Source organism: Acinonyx jubatus, chromosome A3 (assembly GCF_027475565.1).
Source record: "Acinonyx jubatus isolate Ajub_Pintada_27869175 chromosome A3, VMU_Ajub_asm_v1.0, whole genome shotgun sequence".
NCBI lineage: Eukaryota > Metazoa > Chordata > Mammalia > Carnivora > Felidae > Acinonyx > Acinonyx jubatus.
The window spans coordinates 99,224,794-99,242,625 of NC_069388.1; positions in this window are offsets into that span (position 1 = coordinate 99,224,794).

Genomic DNA, 17,832 nt, shown 5'->3' on the forward strand with positions numbered 1-17,832 from the left:
GGGAAACTTTGGGCACTGTTGATTTGAGGTGGTAGAAGGTGAAACCCAGAAAACAATGATTTTCCATTTCTAAGGAGAGAATGTAGTTTGCGCACCACGTGTACTAGAGGAGGTTTGGCAGAAACAGGGAGTTAGAACGAGGCCCACTTGTCCCGTCTGTTGCAATTTTCCCTCTCCCTCTTCAATGTTAGGGGTGTTAAAAGCCAGGTATTGAGGCGGGTATTGGGTTCCCAGCACAAAGGTTGCTGAGTGTTAATATGTCCCTGTGCAAAGTTTACATGTCTTTTCTTTTGTTACCCTCCCTGAATGTGGCCACTGCTAGCAAGATGAATGTATATAAAGTGAGTAATGTGGGTGACTATGCGTTATCAGTTTCTGTATTTAACCTCCGTGGAGCATACTCTTTATGTCAAACTCTGTGCCAGTCTTGAGGGAGAAAAGGGTTGCATGGTTAAACCAACAAGGCTGGCTTCTACCAACTCCCTTGATTAGGAAGGGCAAGACCCAGGAATTACAAGAGAACCCTTAGCCATTGTGCAAAGCTGTCAAATGTCCTGAACTGGGGGTGGGGTGGGGGGGTGGGGGGGAGGGAAGGGTATGTTTTAGAAAGAATAGAGGTGTGATCCTCAATCATGAAGCAAAGGAGGAATGGAAAGCAAAGAAAAGAATGGATGGTGAGAATATAGCCAGAATGGCACCCCTTTAGAATAAAGCGCACACACTAAATTCTATTCCTGAAATTATTATTACACTGTATGTTAACTAACTTGGATTTAAATTTTAAAAATACAAAAGGTAAATAAAATAAAATAAAATAAAATAAAATAAAATAAAATAAAACAAAGCACACAAATGAATTTCAGTGGCCAACTAGTGGAGGAGGACTTATGAGGGAGTGGGCCCAGGGAGTAGGGAGAAAGAATCAGAGGAGGAGGTGTAGGAATGTACAACCAGCTCTTGGCTTCTGCTCCTTGTCTTAGCGAGCTTCAATGTGGCTTTGTTTCCATGGCTGGCAGATCAATGCGGGAGACTGTATTAAACAGTTCATTCTAACAAGCTTGTTTTGGGAATTTGGGGATCCTTAGGCATGTCAAGGTGACCTTTTACGGGGTGATAATGCTGTCCAAAACTTGACATATAAGGTGAACCTTCATCTCAAAGGACTGTACTTGCTAGTAAAGAGAGACTCCGAGTCAAATAACATAAAAGAGGGACAAGTGGGGAAAGTTGGGCTGTTAGCTGAGGATGAAACCAGCCAGGCCAGAGTTTCAAACTGGAAAAATACTAGTGTGTGGGAGGGACTCCGAAGAAGGAACTAAAGACCTCTTTTGGCATTTCTTGTTTGTTTCAACTGCTTCTCATCTCAACTCCCTTGCCTGTTCCCTCCTGGTTAAACTCTTAGAAAAGATGACAGCACTGATGAAAGAACCCACAGAGTTGGGATACAGTGGTACAGGCATTTGCATCTGTTACTGATAGGAGGTACAACCTTTCAGGAGGGCATTTACAATCTCCCTGAAATACATGCTCTCTTACCTAGTAATCTCACTTCAGGGAAGTTATCCTGAGGAAACAATTGGACATGTGCACAGAGATGTGTGTGCAGAGTTTTGTTGTTGCTGTAGAAAAATAATAGAATAAAAAATAGAAATAATAGAAAAAACAATTATTATTAATCATTAATAATAGAAAAAAAAGAGAAAGAATGAGCATATAGTAATCTAAGTGGTGAACTAGGAGGTAGCTACTAAAAACCATATTAGACAACTGGTTACAGACATGAAACTGTGTCTGAAAGAGAGCGTTTGGGGGAGAAAAGCAGGTTACTGAGAAGTTTGCATCATATGATCCTATTTTTTGTATTAGTGTTAGAAAAAGGCAGAGATATATAAACTAAAATGTAAACCATGTTCATTTTTAGGAAATGGGATTTAGATAATTGAAATGTTTTTCTTTTGTGTTTTATCTCTATTTGATTATTTTTCTGAAATAATCATGCACTGTTTTTGTCATTTTAAGATATGTTCTAAAAACTCCACCTGCTTCCTTGGTCTGAAGGTTTGCAGCAGGGATTTATCCACTCCAAGGGAGGTGTGGGAGGTCCTTCCCTGAGGGTGATTTCAGCTTCCACTATGCCTAACTGGGTGGACTAATTACAATTTCTGTTCAGAGACCAGTCTGACAAAAGGATGTTTGAATTATTCATTGGTTTTCATCATCTGTTTCTCTAACAGCCAGGCTGTTAACCTGAGTTCTTGATTTTACATATCAGATTCTGTTTATTGGTGGGATGACTTAAATCCTTATTACTTGATATTGTGGCAAGAGCATAGGAACCATCATTCGTGGGCCTGGTCCAGTGTGGCCTCGTATTCTCTGGTCGTATCACCTTGTTAGAAAGTCACACGATCTGTCTAAATCTCATTTTTGTCATCTATAAAATGGGAGAGTATGTTTACCCCATGAAGCAGTTGTAAGGATTAAATGAGGCAGTGAATGTAAAAAGTGCTTTGAAAGAGACATATTGCTTGTATGTATGTATGCATGCATGTATTTTGTATGTATGTATTTTGTATTCATTCCTTTATTTAAGCAATATTTATGAGCAAGTCACTGAGTTTACTACTGAGAAATGTACATGGATGAAGTCAAACAAGACCTTGCTGTCAGGTTATTTGAAATCTAGTAGGGATACTTTCCAAAATTGAATATTTTTTAAAAGTTAAAAAAAAATGTAGGCCTCTTGTAGACTTAATAGTACAAATACAAGAAAAATAAAGATAGGAGTTCTCTAAAGCAATATAAAGTACAGACTATTCAGAAGTACAAATGAAAAGATACGAAAGAAATAGAAGCTAGTTCCTGCCTTTAAGGGTTTCAATTCGGTATATTTAATCATTTTTTCTTTTATAACTTTCATTTATTTTTAAAAAAAATTTTATTTGAGCATAGGTGACACACAATGTTACATTAGTTTGCGGTAGTCAACATAGTAATTCAACGTCTCTATATGTTATGTTATGCTCACCACAAGTGTAGCTATCATCGGTCACCATACAACACTATTATAATATCACTGACTATATTCCCCATACTGTGCCTTTTATTCTCGTGACTTCATTTGATAACTGAAAGCCTGCTTGTATTTAATTTAAAATGAATAATTAATTTTAGAGAAAAGAAAATGAAAGTCTTTGGCTCAGCTGGATGAACTATGGTTATTTTATTTAGGATCCAAAGAGTTCTCTTTTTATTTTATTTTATTTTTTATCAAAGCATTACCTAAATATAGTTTAAAAAGTCAAGTACCAACAACAAAAAGTCAAATAACACTTTAAGGTTTCATCCAAATTGGAACAATTTTGAGAGTGAAAGGGGAAAAGCTAATAAAATTATGCCTGACTAACAAGGATAAACTGGGACTATGTCAGACAAACTATGAAAAACAGATCCTCTGCCCATCCCTACCCACTCCAAGAAAACCATCATTTCTCAGAGAAAAACTATCTTCAAATTCTTTGAAGCATTTTTCTCATGTTTGTCTTTGTATTTCCAAATTAGAGTTTTCTACTGCTTTTCTTGATCTTTTCATTTTATACATTATCTATTGATTTCTTGCCACAGAAAATGAAGAGTGATCTCTTTTATACCCTCTACTCACTCACCATTTCCCTCCCTCATTCCCAAAGTGATTATATTATATATTCATTTCTATATTAATGTGACCATATAAATCTTGTTGATGGCTGAACCACATCATTTATATTTCCTTGTGCAATTGTTCATTTTCCCTGGAGTTAATAATTAACTCAGATTTGGGGTTGTTCTGTCTTCTATAGCCCTGTCCACTTATTCATCTCCAAATTCTCTATGTGAACTGTAAAACTACTCAAATGGTTAATGTATCAATTCCGTATTTTGTTGGAACTCTATCCTGGCTCTCCTGCTCCAGGCTTGATTGGCTCTCCTCCAGATCACTATGCAGCTGTCATCCCAGGGCTACCCTTTGCTCCTATGTTGGATTCTAGTTTCTTGATCCCATGGTGCATGTTTGTTCTTTCACTTCCTTGTTTGCATGGAACACATCTCATCCTGCAGTGACAGGATTAAAAAAGTGGACACCGAGGTAAACTTTGGAGACCTTACACATCTAAAATTCCTTTATTCTCTCCTCATTCTTTTCTTTTTTTCAAACTTAAAGAAGACTTGCAAGAACATTACCAAAACCCCCTTTGTACCCTTCACCAATTCACTGATTCATGTTTTTACCATATTTGCTTTACATGTCTTTTCTCTATACTGTAATGCATTTTTTTTTCTTGAACCATTTAAGAATTAGTTGTAGTTACCCTGTTTAAATGATAGTTTGGTCAAATATAGAATTCTAAATTGGAAATCCCTTCCCCTCAGAATTTTGAAGGCATCGATCCATTACCTTCTGGCTTCTGTTGTGACTTATTTGTTCTCTCTGTAAGTTCTCAATTCTTCTTTTCCTCCTTGGTATTCTGAACTTTTATGATGATGTGCCTGAGTGCAAGATTCCTTTCCTTCATTGTGTTGAGTGCCCAGTGGGCCTTTTTAATATGGCAGCTCATGACCTTTGGTTCTAGAAGATTCTTTGATAATTTCCCAGTCCATTTCTCACTTTTCTGGAACTCCTGTTAATGAGATGTTGAATCTCCTAAATTGATCCTGTAATTTATTCTCTTCTTTCTTCAGTTTTCGTCTTTTTGCCTTTCGTTCTACTTTTTTTTCAATTTCGTTTGTCATCCCTTCTGCTGAATTCTTAATTTTGTCTATCTTATTTTTAATTTTCAAAAGCTCTTTATTGTCACAGGGATATGCCTTTTCTGTAACACTCTGTTCTTTTTGTTTTATGCATGCAATAGATTCACATAGCTCTCTGAAAATATTATTTAATAGTAGTTTTCCCCCTAAGTTTTCTTTTGCTCTAAGAGGCCTTAGACCTGAGTTCACTTTCAATTTGTTTATTTTGGACTTGGTCTTTCATGTTAGAGGCTGTCTTTAATTACTTGATGATTCCTGGCTCTCTCCTTGTTCATAGTTTCATAAATGTGAGGTACTGAAAAGTTCTCTGAGAGTTAGTGGGGCTCACTGCAGGGTAGATGGTCAGGACCCAGACATTTTACTAGAAAGATCTAGAAGTTTTTCTCCTCGGCTGTTTGCTTTCTTCAGAAAGGAATCCTGCCTGGAAAGTTCAAGTACAGTTATCAGCATCCTGAGACTGAGTAGGAGAAGGAGGCTGGGAATATCAAGTCTCAATCATTAGAGCTCCTCATCTGCCTTACATAACCATGCCAGGAATTTCTAAGTCCAGAACCAATCTCTTAATTTCAGAGGACAAACCCCCCATCTTCCTCTGGGATCAGAAAGGGGCAAGTGCCTGGCTGCACAGGGTCAAACTGTACCTCATGAAACTTTTAGCAAATCCTCCAGTTTTTAGTCCCACCCACCACCTTGGGCTTCCAAAGTGTCAGGCTTCCAATTTCTGAACCTTTCCTGGATTCTGTGGCACCAATTGTTTCACGTAGTAGAAATAGTGCCACAGGTCCCCCGCTCTGACCAGCAGTCTAGACAGAGCACAGCTTTTGGCCTTTCTTGAAATTAGGTTGGGTAAATGACGGACTTGTGACCAGTGGGAGGCAAGTAGTGATGTGCACCCCTTTCAAGCCTGGCCCTCATAAACAGCTTCCAGCCCTCTCCAGATTAGGTAGTTAGGGAGAAAGGTGGACCCAGAGAACAGCCCGGACACCTTTGCACCATAGCAGGCCCTGGGCACCCTCAGATTTGTTCTTGTCTGTATTTTTTGTCTCTCTGTCTCTCTCTCTATCTCTCTCTCTCTCTCTCTCTCTCTTTTTTTTTTTTTTTTTTTGTCAATACATCTCTAAGTCCAAGATGCGATCAGTTCCACTGAGCCAGAGCAGCAAGAGTGGGGCTTGCAGAAATCTCAGAATGGTAGACAGGGAGCATAGGAAAAGGGATGTCAGCATTTACTGCCTTGCTTTTCTAGTGAGGACAGGAAGTGTGGCTGATGAAAAGGAAATAACCCTATTTTTCTTCACTTTGATTTTTAACCCCATTATGAAGAACACATTTTGGTTAAAAAAAAGGGGGGGGGGTAAAAATGGCTAGCAATGGTTTAAAGAAAAAGTCTAGAAATCTAAGTTCTTTGTAGGTAGGTTAGGTGTTTAGCATTGTATCTAATTGCTATATCCCACTGAGCACAGATTTGAGGCAGGTAAGGGAACCATTTTAAGTCTGTCTCCAGCATATAAAACATATTTGATATTTCCAATTTTGGCACATAAATGTTAATTTCATTCATAACTGGTAATAAATTAATGATATGGGTAGCCCTTGACTTAGGGCAGCTCACCCTTCAGCTATGTCTTCTGGGAGCTCTTTTTTTTTAAACTTTATTTTAGTTTTATTTATTTTTGAGAGAGAGACAGGGCGAGTGGGAGAGGGGCACAGAGAGAGGGAGATAGAGAATCCTAAGCAGGCTCTGCACTCTCAGTATGGAGCCCAATGTGTGGCTCGAACCCACGAACTGTGAGATCATGACCTGAGCTGAAACCAAGAGTTGAACGTTTAACTGACTGAGCCATCCACGTACCCAAAAAGGGAGCTCTTTGCTACAGACACACTGTTATGAGATGATGCCAGGCAGTGTGTACGTATCATCCCCTGAAGCTACCATCCCCGGGCTTTCCCCCTCTCTGACCATAGCAAACAACTGTTAAACAACTAAACAAAGATAACTGAAATGATCAATTTCTTTATTACCAGACTAATCGATTCACATTCTGAAAGCTTACTAACGGACAGCATACAATTACGTACTTTATAGCTGACTTGAATACGACATTTACGTTCATTAAAAGAGAAGAGTTGAGAGTAAGAAGGCCTTAGGCATGTAGCTAGTACAGTGTTTCCACGGGAAAAGCAGAGTGCCCAAGTGTCTTCTCCAGGAACATCCCCTGCTGTGATTGTAAGACCTGTACATCCTACCCTTTCTGTGTGATGACCCTATTGACTATCACCACAGCATTGGTACCAAGTTGCTTTTTCCAGTGCATTAAGGCCATTATTTGCTGGAGTAAAAGGTGTCCCAAAGCAATATTCAGAGACCTATTTGGCATTCAAGCTGGAATCTTCAAAAAGAGGAACCTCTTTTCACCAGACAGATACCTGCAGAAAGTGGCTTTCAATAAAGCTGAAATGAAAGCACCCTGGAGAAGCTCTGCTCTGTACACTGCCATCCATTTGATAAACAGCCCAGCCAGCAAGCCGGCCAGCGAGTCTCACCAGTGCTCTCCTCTTCCAGCCCAGGAAAAGCAAGCCTAGGTTACTCTGTGTATAAACACTCTGAAGACCAAGTTAAACAAGGGTGGAGTAAGCAAATAAAAAGTCACCTTTCCTCCTGGAGTAAACTGTTCCCTCCTCTGATCACCTGAAGCTACATGACACATGGTCTGACCCTAGGACAGCAGGGCTGTCTACATAATTTTCTGTGCCCCAGACAAAATGAAAATGCACGCCCCTTGTTTAAAATGCAGGAAAAGGTGCCGCTAAAAGGCACTATCTAAAGTTTTTCCTTTCTTTTCCAGTGGCTTTCTTGAGCCGTCATGGTGTTTGTAATTTGCCATTTAATATAACTCTCCCTCGGTCAGGGGATACTCCCAGGGTAAGTGCAGGTCCTCACACACGCCCCGAAACTCTCTCTCCAGCCGCAGGTCCTCCACCTCCTCCCACCCCACCCACTCAGGCAGCGGTGGGCCCGGAAAGGATTGCAACATCTGTGCCAAGACATGCTCAGTACCTGGGCTAGAGGTAGGCAAGAGGCCTGTCCCCAGAGGTTCACCCTCCAAACATTTGTGGTGCTACCAGCCCTGGGTGAGGACAGCTGCTGCCCAGCCTTGCCGCGAAGGGCCAACGTGGGGAGGGTAAGAGTGGGCAGGGCCCCAGGTACCAGGTGATAGAAAGCAGGCTGCCAAGGAGATGGGGAGCTGACAGCAGGCAGACCGAATGTGAGCTGAAGTCTCCAAGGTCATGGCACATGCTCCGATGTTCATCAGATTTCACTTACAAAACACAAATTCAAAGAAAAATTTACTTAGAATTTCAAGACGGCAACTAAGGAGCATTGAACTCCAAGTGTTCAGAGTCCTTCTGAACTTGGGGTCCTATGCAACTGCTCTGTTCACACACCCATGAAGCCGATTGTGTGGGACAGACTTATTGAACTCAATGAAGGTCCAGAAAATTCTATATATTTTTTTGTCACATTTGTGGCATTTCTCATAGGCTGCTTGTACATAGTTTTATTTCTGTACATAAACTGCTTCCCTTCCTGGATGTCGTCTTCAAGGCTTAGCTTACCAGCTATTCTCTAACATATTATAGCCCCTCTCTAAGCCTTATCTGTTAAATAGAAATAACAGTAATCTCATAAGATTATTATGAGTACTTAGTGAAGCAAAGCTTATAAAGCACTAAGTCCAGTGACTGACGCATGTTTTATACAAATGGACATACACATATACACATGTATTTACCTACATACGATGATACCTGTACATCTGCTATAACAGTAACAGAGTACCTAAAAGGTACACAGTAAGTCTATTTTTTGGATAAAAGAACACGTTATAACACGTTTTCAAATGTCAACCTGGCTAATGGATGCTTTATGTGAAATGCAATGCAAATATAACTCTATTTAAAAGAGAAGCCAGGGTGCATGGGTGGCTCAGTCTATTAAGCATACAACTTTTTATTTCAGCTCAGATCATGATTTTATAGTTCCTGGGATCCAGCCCTACATTGGGTCCTACACTGACAGCACAGGGTCTCCTTGGGATTCTCTCTCTCCCTCTCTCTCTGCCCTTTCCTCTCTCTCTCAAAATAAATAAATAAACATTAAGTAAATAAAAAAATGAGAAACCAGAAAGCATTTTCAAAAATTCAAACCAATTGTAGTAGAATAATTTAGAGAGTAAGCTCAACTGAATTAAAGACAGAAAAAATGAAGAAAGTTGTGAAAATCTTGAGAAATACAATTTCAGAAGGAAAATAGAGCTTGTACAAAAAGATGATAGAAATGGAATTGGTTAGCATGGTGAAGGATAAGAAAGAACTTTGAAATTGCAATCTTGCTTTCAATTAAAAGTGTTTATTTTGTTACTAAAGTGGTATGCAGCTTTATAGAAAACCTACAAGATGCATATTAGCAAAAAGAAGAAAATTGAAAATAGGCCCAATCCCACCGCTCTCACACAAAGAACAAGTGTGTGCTGATTGATTTTCCTACTATGAAAATAGGTTGGATACCCTCCATGAAACTGGATGTTTTCATTTTAAAAAACATTTTGCCAGTTTTACATCTGAAGCAGCGTCTAATTTCTATTTTGACTTAATTACTTCTTTTGAATAATAAATTACTTTTCTTCTTATGATTATTGTCTGTATACATTTTTTTAATTTTGTGAATTACCTTGTATCCTTAGGCCATTTTTAATTAGGCTGTTTGTTTTTAATCAGGACGTTTGTTTTTCATTTAAAAAATTAGAAATATTTATAAGTACACATAAAAAGTACAGAAGATATTAGAGCAGACACAGCATTTCAGTGTGTTTTTCAGAAAGAAGGTGTACTGGGGTAAGGTAGGGGCTATATTAACACAATCTGCCATGTCGCTAGAAAAATAAGAAAAATGATTGTCTTTTTTGCATGCTGATTTACAAGAGTTTTTAGTACATTAAGGATGTTAACCTTTTTCTATGCCATAGAACTTTTACTTTAATATGTCTGACTAATACACGAAAGTGACTGATAAGAGCAGAACAAAAGGAAATTAGTTTAAATTAAAAAAAACTTTTTAGGTGGACATAAGAAACAATTTCTTAACTATGAAGAGAATAAATTCAAGAAAAGGAATTTGTCATTATGGGCTCTCCGACCCTTCACCTCTCTTCTAGGTTTTATATTACACTTAATTGGCTAGGCAACAGAAGGTAGACTAAATGGTTTTTCATGTTTTCTCCTACTTCTATTTATTTTCTTAGATTATAAGAAGAACTAATTTCAGAACTAGTAGTGAAAGTTCTGAGTTATTTGATTCAAGTTGTGTTCCTCACCATTATAAACAAACCAGCTGAATCTCTGCAGGACTTTTGAGTAAGGCCTCTAAGTCTACTATTGTTTGGTGGTTCTGCAAATGAATGTGAATTCTATTATGTAACAACTGGGACAAGTGTTCTATTTATAAAAAAAACAAAAACAAAAAACTGCTTGCTTAGGCAGCACATATACTATTTATAAAAAAACACAGCATGCTTACTACTGAGTATGGTAGTCATTAGGACTATACACAAATAGTCAACTCTCTCCTAGGCACATGGTAAGATGCAGTTTCCTGGTCCCTTGGAGTTGGGAGGGGACGTATGACTTTCACTGGCCAGTGAAACACTTCATGCCAGTGACATTTTCATTTTGGGGCCTAAGTTTGAAAAAGGTTTGATATATAATTTATGTCAGGTATACTCAATAAAGAGGTATAATTTTATACACAAAGTTTATACATATGTATTTTTTTACTAAAGTTTATATATAAAGTTTATAATAAACTACATGTTTAAAGTATATAATTTTTATATGTATGTAAACCTATAAAATCATTACTACAACCAAGATAGTGAAGATATTGAGGCGCCTGGATAGCTCAGTCAGTTCAGCTCAGGTCACGATCCCAGGGTCATGGGATCGAGTCCCATGTGCGGCTCCATGCTCAGCGAGGATCCTGCTTAGGATTCTCTCTCTCTCTCTCTCTCTCTCTCTCTCTCTCTGTGTGTCTCTTTCTCTCTCCTCTGCCCTTCTCTCTCTCAAAAAAAAATATAGTGAAGATATCTATCAGCTCCAAAAGTTTTTGCTTGTACTTTTGTAATTCCTCCCTCCCATACCACTTTGTCCCCTATCTCTAAGCAGCCAGCAATCTCTTTGCTGATTAATTTTAAATTTTCTATAGTTTAATCCATATAATAAGTACATTTTTTTTTGGTCTGGCTTCTTTCATTCTGCATGATAATTTTAAGAATCATCCATGGTGTAATATGTAGCAGTAGTTCATTCCTTTTTATTGCTGAATAGTGTTCCATTTCATGGTATGTCACAGTTGGATTACTTGTTTACCTACTGGTAAGTGGTTGAGCTGTATCATCTATATCTATGTCTTTATATCTAAATTTAAATGATGGATCACTTTGCATTCTCACCAGCTGCTTATGCAAGTAGTCCATTTCTTCATGCTCTTTTTTAAAAATTTTGTTTAAATACAAGTTAGTTAACATATAGTGTAATAATGATTTCAGGAGTAGAATTTAGTGATTCATCACTTACATATAACACTCAGTGCTCATCCCAATAAGTGCCCTTTTAATGCCCATCACCCCTTTAGCCCATCCCCCCCACCCAACACCCCTCCAGCAGCCTTCAGTTTGTTCTCTGTATTTAAGAATCTTATGGTGGGGCGCCTGGGTGGCTCAGTCGGTTAAGCGTCCGACTTCAGCTCAGGTCACGATCTCGCAGTCCGTGAGTTCGAGCCCCGCGTCAGGCTCTGGGCTGATGGCTCAGAGCCTGGAGCCTGCTTCTGGTTCTGTGTCTCCCTCTCTCTCTGCCCCTCCCCCATTCATGCTCTGTCTCTCTGTCCCCAAAATAAATAAACATTAAAAAAAAATTAAAAAAAAAATAAGAGTCTTATGGTTTGCCTCCCCATCTGTTTTTATCTTAATTTTCCTTCCCTTCCCTTATGTTTATCTTTTTTTTTCTTTCTTAAATTCCACATGTGAGTGAGATCATATATTTATCTTTCTCCAGCTGACTTATTTCGCTTAGCATAATACATTCTAGTTCCATCCACATTGTTGCAAATGGAAAGATTTCATTCTTTTTGATTGCTGAGTAATCTTCCACTGTGTGTATATACATCTTCTTAATCCATTCATCAGTCAGTGGACATTTGGGCTCTTTCCACATTGTTGATAGCGCTGCTATAAACATTGGGGTGCATGTGCCCCTTCGAATCAGCATTTATGTATCCTTTGGATAAACACCTAGTAGTGCAACTGCTGGGTCATAGGGTAGTTCTATTTTTAATTTTTTGAGAAACTTCCATACTGTTTTCCAGAATGGCTACTTTAATTTACATTCCCACCAGCAGTGCAAAAGTGTTCCCCTTTCTCTGCATCCTCAACAACATCTGTTGTTTCCTGAGTTGTTAATTTTAGCCATTCTGACACCTGTGAGGTGATATCTCATTGTGGTTTTGATTTGTATTTTCCTGATATTGAACATCTTTTCATGTGTCTGTTGGCCATCTGAATGTCTTCCTTGGAAAAGTGTCTGTTCATGTCTTTTGCCCATTTCTTCACTGGATTATTTATTTTTTTGGGTGTTGAGTTTGGTAAGTTCTTTATAGACTTTGTATACTAACCCTTTATCTGACATGTCATTTGCAAATATCTTCTCCCATTCTGAAGGTGGCCTTTTAGTTTTATTGATTGTTTCCTTTGTTGTGCTAAAGCTTTTTATCTTGATGTAGTCCCTGGTGGTGGTGGTCACATGATTGTATGCATTTGTCAAAATTCATAAAACTGTACACCTAAAAAGAGAACTTTTATTATATGTAAATTTTACCTTGGTAAATCTAACCACACACACACACACACACACACAAAAACAAAAAAACCTCTCAAAACTTACCAGTAAAATAATAAACAATCCAATTGGGAAACAGGCAAAAGACATGAAGAGATGTTTCACCAAAAAAGACATACAGATGGCCAATAAGCACATGAAACAATGTTCAACATTAGCCATCAGGGAAATACAAATTAAATCTACAATGAGGTATCACTAGACACCTATAAGAAGGGCTAACATAAAAATGGTGGCAATGCCAAATGCTAATGAAGATGCAAAGCAAACTGGATTACTCATTCACTGCTGGTGGCAATGTAAGATGGCTCAGCCACTCTGAAAAACAGTTTGGCAATTTCTTTCAATAAACTAAATCTACAACTACCATATGACTCAATTATCTTGATGAAGTCCCAATAGTTCATGTTTGCTTTTTTCCCCTTGCCTTTGGAGATATGTCTAGTAAGAAGCAGCTGCCAAGGTCAAAGTGGTGGTTGCCAGTTTTCTCCTCTGGGGTTTTGACCGTTTCCTGTCTTACATTTAGGTCTTTCACCATTTGAGTTTATTTTCATGTATGGTGTAAGAAAGTGGTCCATTTTCATTCTTCTGCATATTGCTGTCCAGTTTTCCCAAGACCATTTGCTGAAGAGACTGTCTTTTTTCCACTGCATATTCTTTCCTGCTTTGTCAAAGATTAGTTGGCCATACATTCATGCGTCCATTTTTGGGTTCTCTATTCTGTTCCACTGATCTGTCTGTTTTTGTGCCAGTACCACACTGTCTTGATGATTACAACTTTGTAATACACCTTGAAATCTGGAATTGTGATGCCTCTAGCTTTGTTTCGTTTTGGTTTTGGTTTTGTTTTTTCAACATTACTTTGGCTATTCAGGATCTTTTGTGGTTCCATACAAATTTTAGAATTGTTTGTTCTAGCTCTGTGAAGAATGTTGGTGTTATTTTGATAGGGATTGCAGTGGATATGTAGACTGCTTTGGGTGGTATCAACATTTTAACAATATTTGTTCTTCCGATTCATGATCATGAAATGTTTTTCCATGTCTTTGTGTCTTCTTCAATTTCTTTCAGAAGCTTTCTATAGTTTTCAGCATATAGATCTTTTACCTCTTTGGTTTATTCCTAGGTATTTTATGGTTTTCAGTGCAGTTGTAAATGGGATCAATTCTTTGATTTCTCTTTCTGCTGCTTCATTATTGGTGTATAGAAATGTCACAGATTTCTGAATGTTGATTTTATATCCTACAAATTTCCTGAATTCATGTATCAGTTCTAGCAGGTTTTTTGGTGGAGTCTTCTGGGTTTTCCATATAGAGTATCATGTCGTCTGTGGTGAGTGAAAGTTTGGCTTCTACCTGGCCAGTTTGAATGCCTTTTATTTCTTTTTGTTGTCTGATTGCTGAGGCTAGGACTTCCAACACTATGTTAAATAACAGTGGTGAGAGTGTACATTCCTGTTGTGTTCCTGATCTGAGGGGAAAGCTCTCAGTTTTTCCCCATTGAGGGTGATGTTAGTTGTGGGCTTTTCATATATGACTTTCATGACGTCAAGTTATGTTCCTTCAATCCCGACTTTCTTGAGGGTTTTTATCAAGAAAGGATGCTGTATTTTGTCAAATGCTTTTCCTGCATCTATTGAGAGGATCATGTGGTTCTCATCCTTTCTTTTATTAATGTGATGTATCATGTTGATTGATTTGTGGATATTGATCCGGGCTTTTTGGATATTGAACCGGTCCTACAGCCCAGGAATAAATCCTGCTTGATTGTGGTGAATAATTCTTTTAATGTATTGTTGTATTTGGTTAGCTAGTATCTTGTTAAGAACTTTTGCATCCATGTTCATTAGGGAAATTGGTCTGTAGTTCACCTTTTTAGTGGGGTCTTTGTCTGGTTTTGGAATCAAGGTAATGCTGGCCTTGGAGAATGAGTTTGGAAATTTTCCTTCCATTTCTATTTTTCAGAACAGGTTCAAAAGAGTAGGTGTTAACTCTTCTTTAAATGTTTGGTAGAATTCCCCCGGAAAGCCATCCAGCCCTGGACTCTAAGTTGTTGGGAGATTTTTGATTACTGATTCAATTTCTTTAATGGTTACGGCCCTGTTCAAATTTTCTATTTTTTCCTGTTTTGGTTTTGGTAGTTTATATGTTTCTAGGAATTTGTCCATTTCTTCCAGATTGCCCAATTTGTTGGTGTATAATTGCTCATAATATTCTGTTATTATTTTTTGTATTTCTGTGGTGTTGGTTGTATTATCTCCTCTCTCATTTGTTCTTTTAATTATTTGGGTCCTTTCCTTTTACTTTTTGGTAAATCTGGCTAAGGGTTTATCAATTTTGTTAATTCTTTCAAAGAACCAGCTCCTGGTTTTGTTGATCTGTTCTACTGTTTTTCTGATTTTGATATCATTGATTTCTGTTCTAATCTGCATTATTTCCCTTTTGCTCGTTTTGGGCTTTATTTGCTGTTCTTTTTTGAGCTCTTTGAGGTGTAAAGTTAGGTGGTGTATTTGAGACATTTGTTCCTTCTTTAAGAAGGCCTGGGTTGTTATATACTTCCCTCTTATGACTGCCTTTGCTGCATCCCAGAGGTTTTGGACTGTTGCGTTTTCATTTTTATTGGCTTCCATGTACTTTTTAATTTCTTCTTTAATTTCTTGGTTAACCCATTCATTCTTTAGGAGGATGTTCTTTAATCTCCAAGTATTCATGGTCTTTCCAATTTTTTCTTGTGGTTGATTTCAAGTTTCACAGTGTTGTGCTCTGGAAATATGCATGGTATGATCTCAATCTTTTTGTACTTGTTGAGGGCTGATTTATGACCCAGTATGTGATCTATTCTGGAGAATGTTCCATGTGCACTCGAGAAGAAGGTGTATTCTGCTGCTTTAGGATGAAATGTTCTGAATATGTCTGTTAAGTCCATCTGGTACAGTGTGTCATTCAAAGCCATTGTTTCCATGTTGATTTTATGCTTAGGTGATCTGCCCATTATTGGGCTGTTGAAGTCTCCTACTATTATGGTACTATTATCAATGAGTTTCTTTATGTTTGTGGTTAATTGATTTATATATTTGGGAACTTTCAAGTTGGGGGCATAAATATTTACTGTTGTTAGATCTTATTGGATAGACCCCTTAATTATTATATAATGCCCTTCTTCATCTCTTGTTACAGTGTGGTTTAAAATCTAGTTTATCTAATATAAGTATGGCCACTCTATCTTTCTTTTGATGTCCGCTAACATGATAGATGGTTCTCCATCCCCTTACTTTCAATCTGCAGGTATCTTTGGGTCTAAAATGAGTCCCTTGTAGGCAGCATATAGATGGATATTGTTTTTTATCCATCCTGATATCCTATGTCTTTTGTTTGGAGCATTTAGTCCATTTAAATTTAGAGTGATTATTGAAAGATATGGATTTAGTGCTTTTGTGCCATGTGTAGCATTGGTATTTCTGGTGATGTTCTCTGGTCCTTTCTAGTCTTTGTTACTTTTGTTTTGTTTTCTTCTCCATGCAAAGAGTCCCCCTTAAAATTTCTTGCAGGGCTGGTTTAGTGGTCATGAACTCCTTTAGTTTTTGTTTGTCTGGAAAACTTTATCTTTCATTCTATTTTGAGTGACAGACAGTGTTGCTAGATAAAGAATTCATGCCTGTGGGGCACCTGGGTGGCTCAGTCAGTTAAGCATCTGAATTTGGCTCAGGTCATGATCCCACAGTTTGTGAGTTTGAGCCCTGCATTCAACTCTGTTGTCAACAGTGTGGAGCCTACTTCAGATCCTCTGTCCCCTCTCTCCTTGCCCCTCCTCCCTTTCAAAAATACATAAATATTAAAAAAAAAAATTCTTGGCTGCATATTTTATGATTCAGCACATTGAATATATTCTGCCACTCCCTCCTGGGCTGCCATGTTTCTGTGGACATATCTGCTGTGAACTTGATCTGTTTTCCCTTGTAGGTTAAGGACTTTTTTTCCTTGCTGCTTTCAGGATTCTTTCCTTGTCCGTGTATTTTGTGAATTTGACTATGATATGTCTTGGTGTTAGTCAGTTTTTGTTGAATCTAATGGGAGTTCTCTGTGCTTCTTGGATTTTGATGTCTGTGTCCTTCCCCAGATTAGGAAGGTTTTGAGCTATAATTTGCTCACATAAAACTTCTGCCCCCTTTTCTCTCTCTTCATCTTCTGTGACTCCTATGATTTGAATGATATGAACCCTAACCCTAACTCCTTTTTCATAAGTCACTTAGTTCTCTACGTCTTGTATCATGATTTTTGCCTTTGTTTTCCTCTTTTTTCTGCTTCATTATTTTCCATAATTTTATCTTTATCTCATTGATTCGCTGCTCTGCTTCACCCATCCTTACCATTATGGCATCTATTTGAGATTGCGTCTTGGTTATAGCATTTTTAATTGTGGCCTGACTAGATTTTAGCTCTTTTATCTCCACATAAAAGGATTCTCTGATGTTTCTGATGTTTTCTGGAAAACCCCAGCTAGTATTCTTTTAATAGTGGTTTTAAATTCTGGTACAGACATCTTAATAAAATCTGTGATGATTGAGTCCCTGAACATCATTTCTTCTTGTTCTTTCTCTTGGGTGAATTCTTCTGTCTTGTCATTTTGGAGGAAGAAAAAACAATGAAATTAAAAATTAAAATTAAAAACCAAACAAAAAAATCAAACAAAGGAAGCTATATCCTAGGTGTGTTTTAGTCTGATTGTTAAAAAAAGCTTGATAGAATAGAGAAAAGAGAGAAAAGAAAGAAAACAAATAAACAGTTTAAAACCTAAAAAATAAAATAGTAAAATAGAATAAAATAAATAAAATAAAATAGAATAAAAAATTTTAAATAAGACAATAAAGAATAATTTGGTCTTTCTGTATCCAAGAAAAAGGAAAAAAAAAAAAAAGAAAGAGAGAGAAAAGAAAACGATTTAAGCAATACAGAAGCAAAGGAAATGAACAAATAAACAAACCAGCAAACACAATGAAACCCAAATGAAGTTACATCCATCCCCTAGAAGTGAAACTTTGAGGCACACTATAGTCTGTAGACTAAACAGGTGGTGGGATTTGTGCTCATCTTCTGGGGG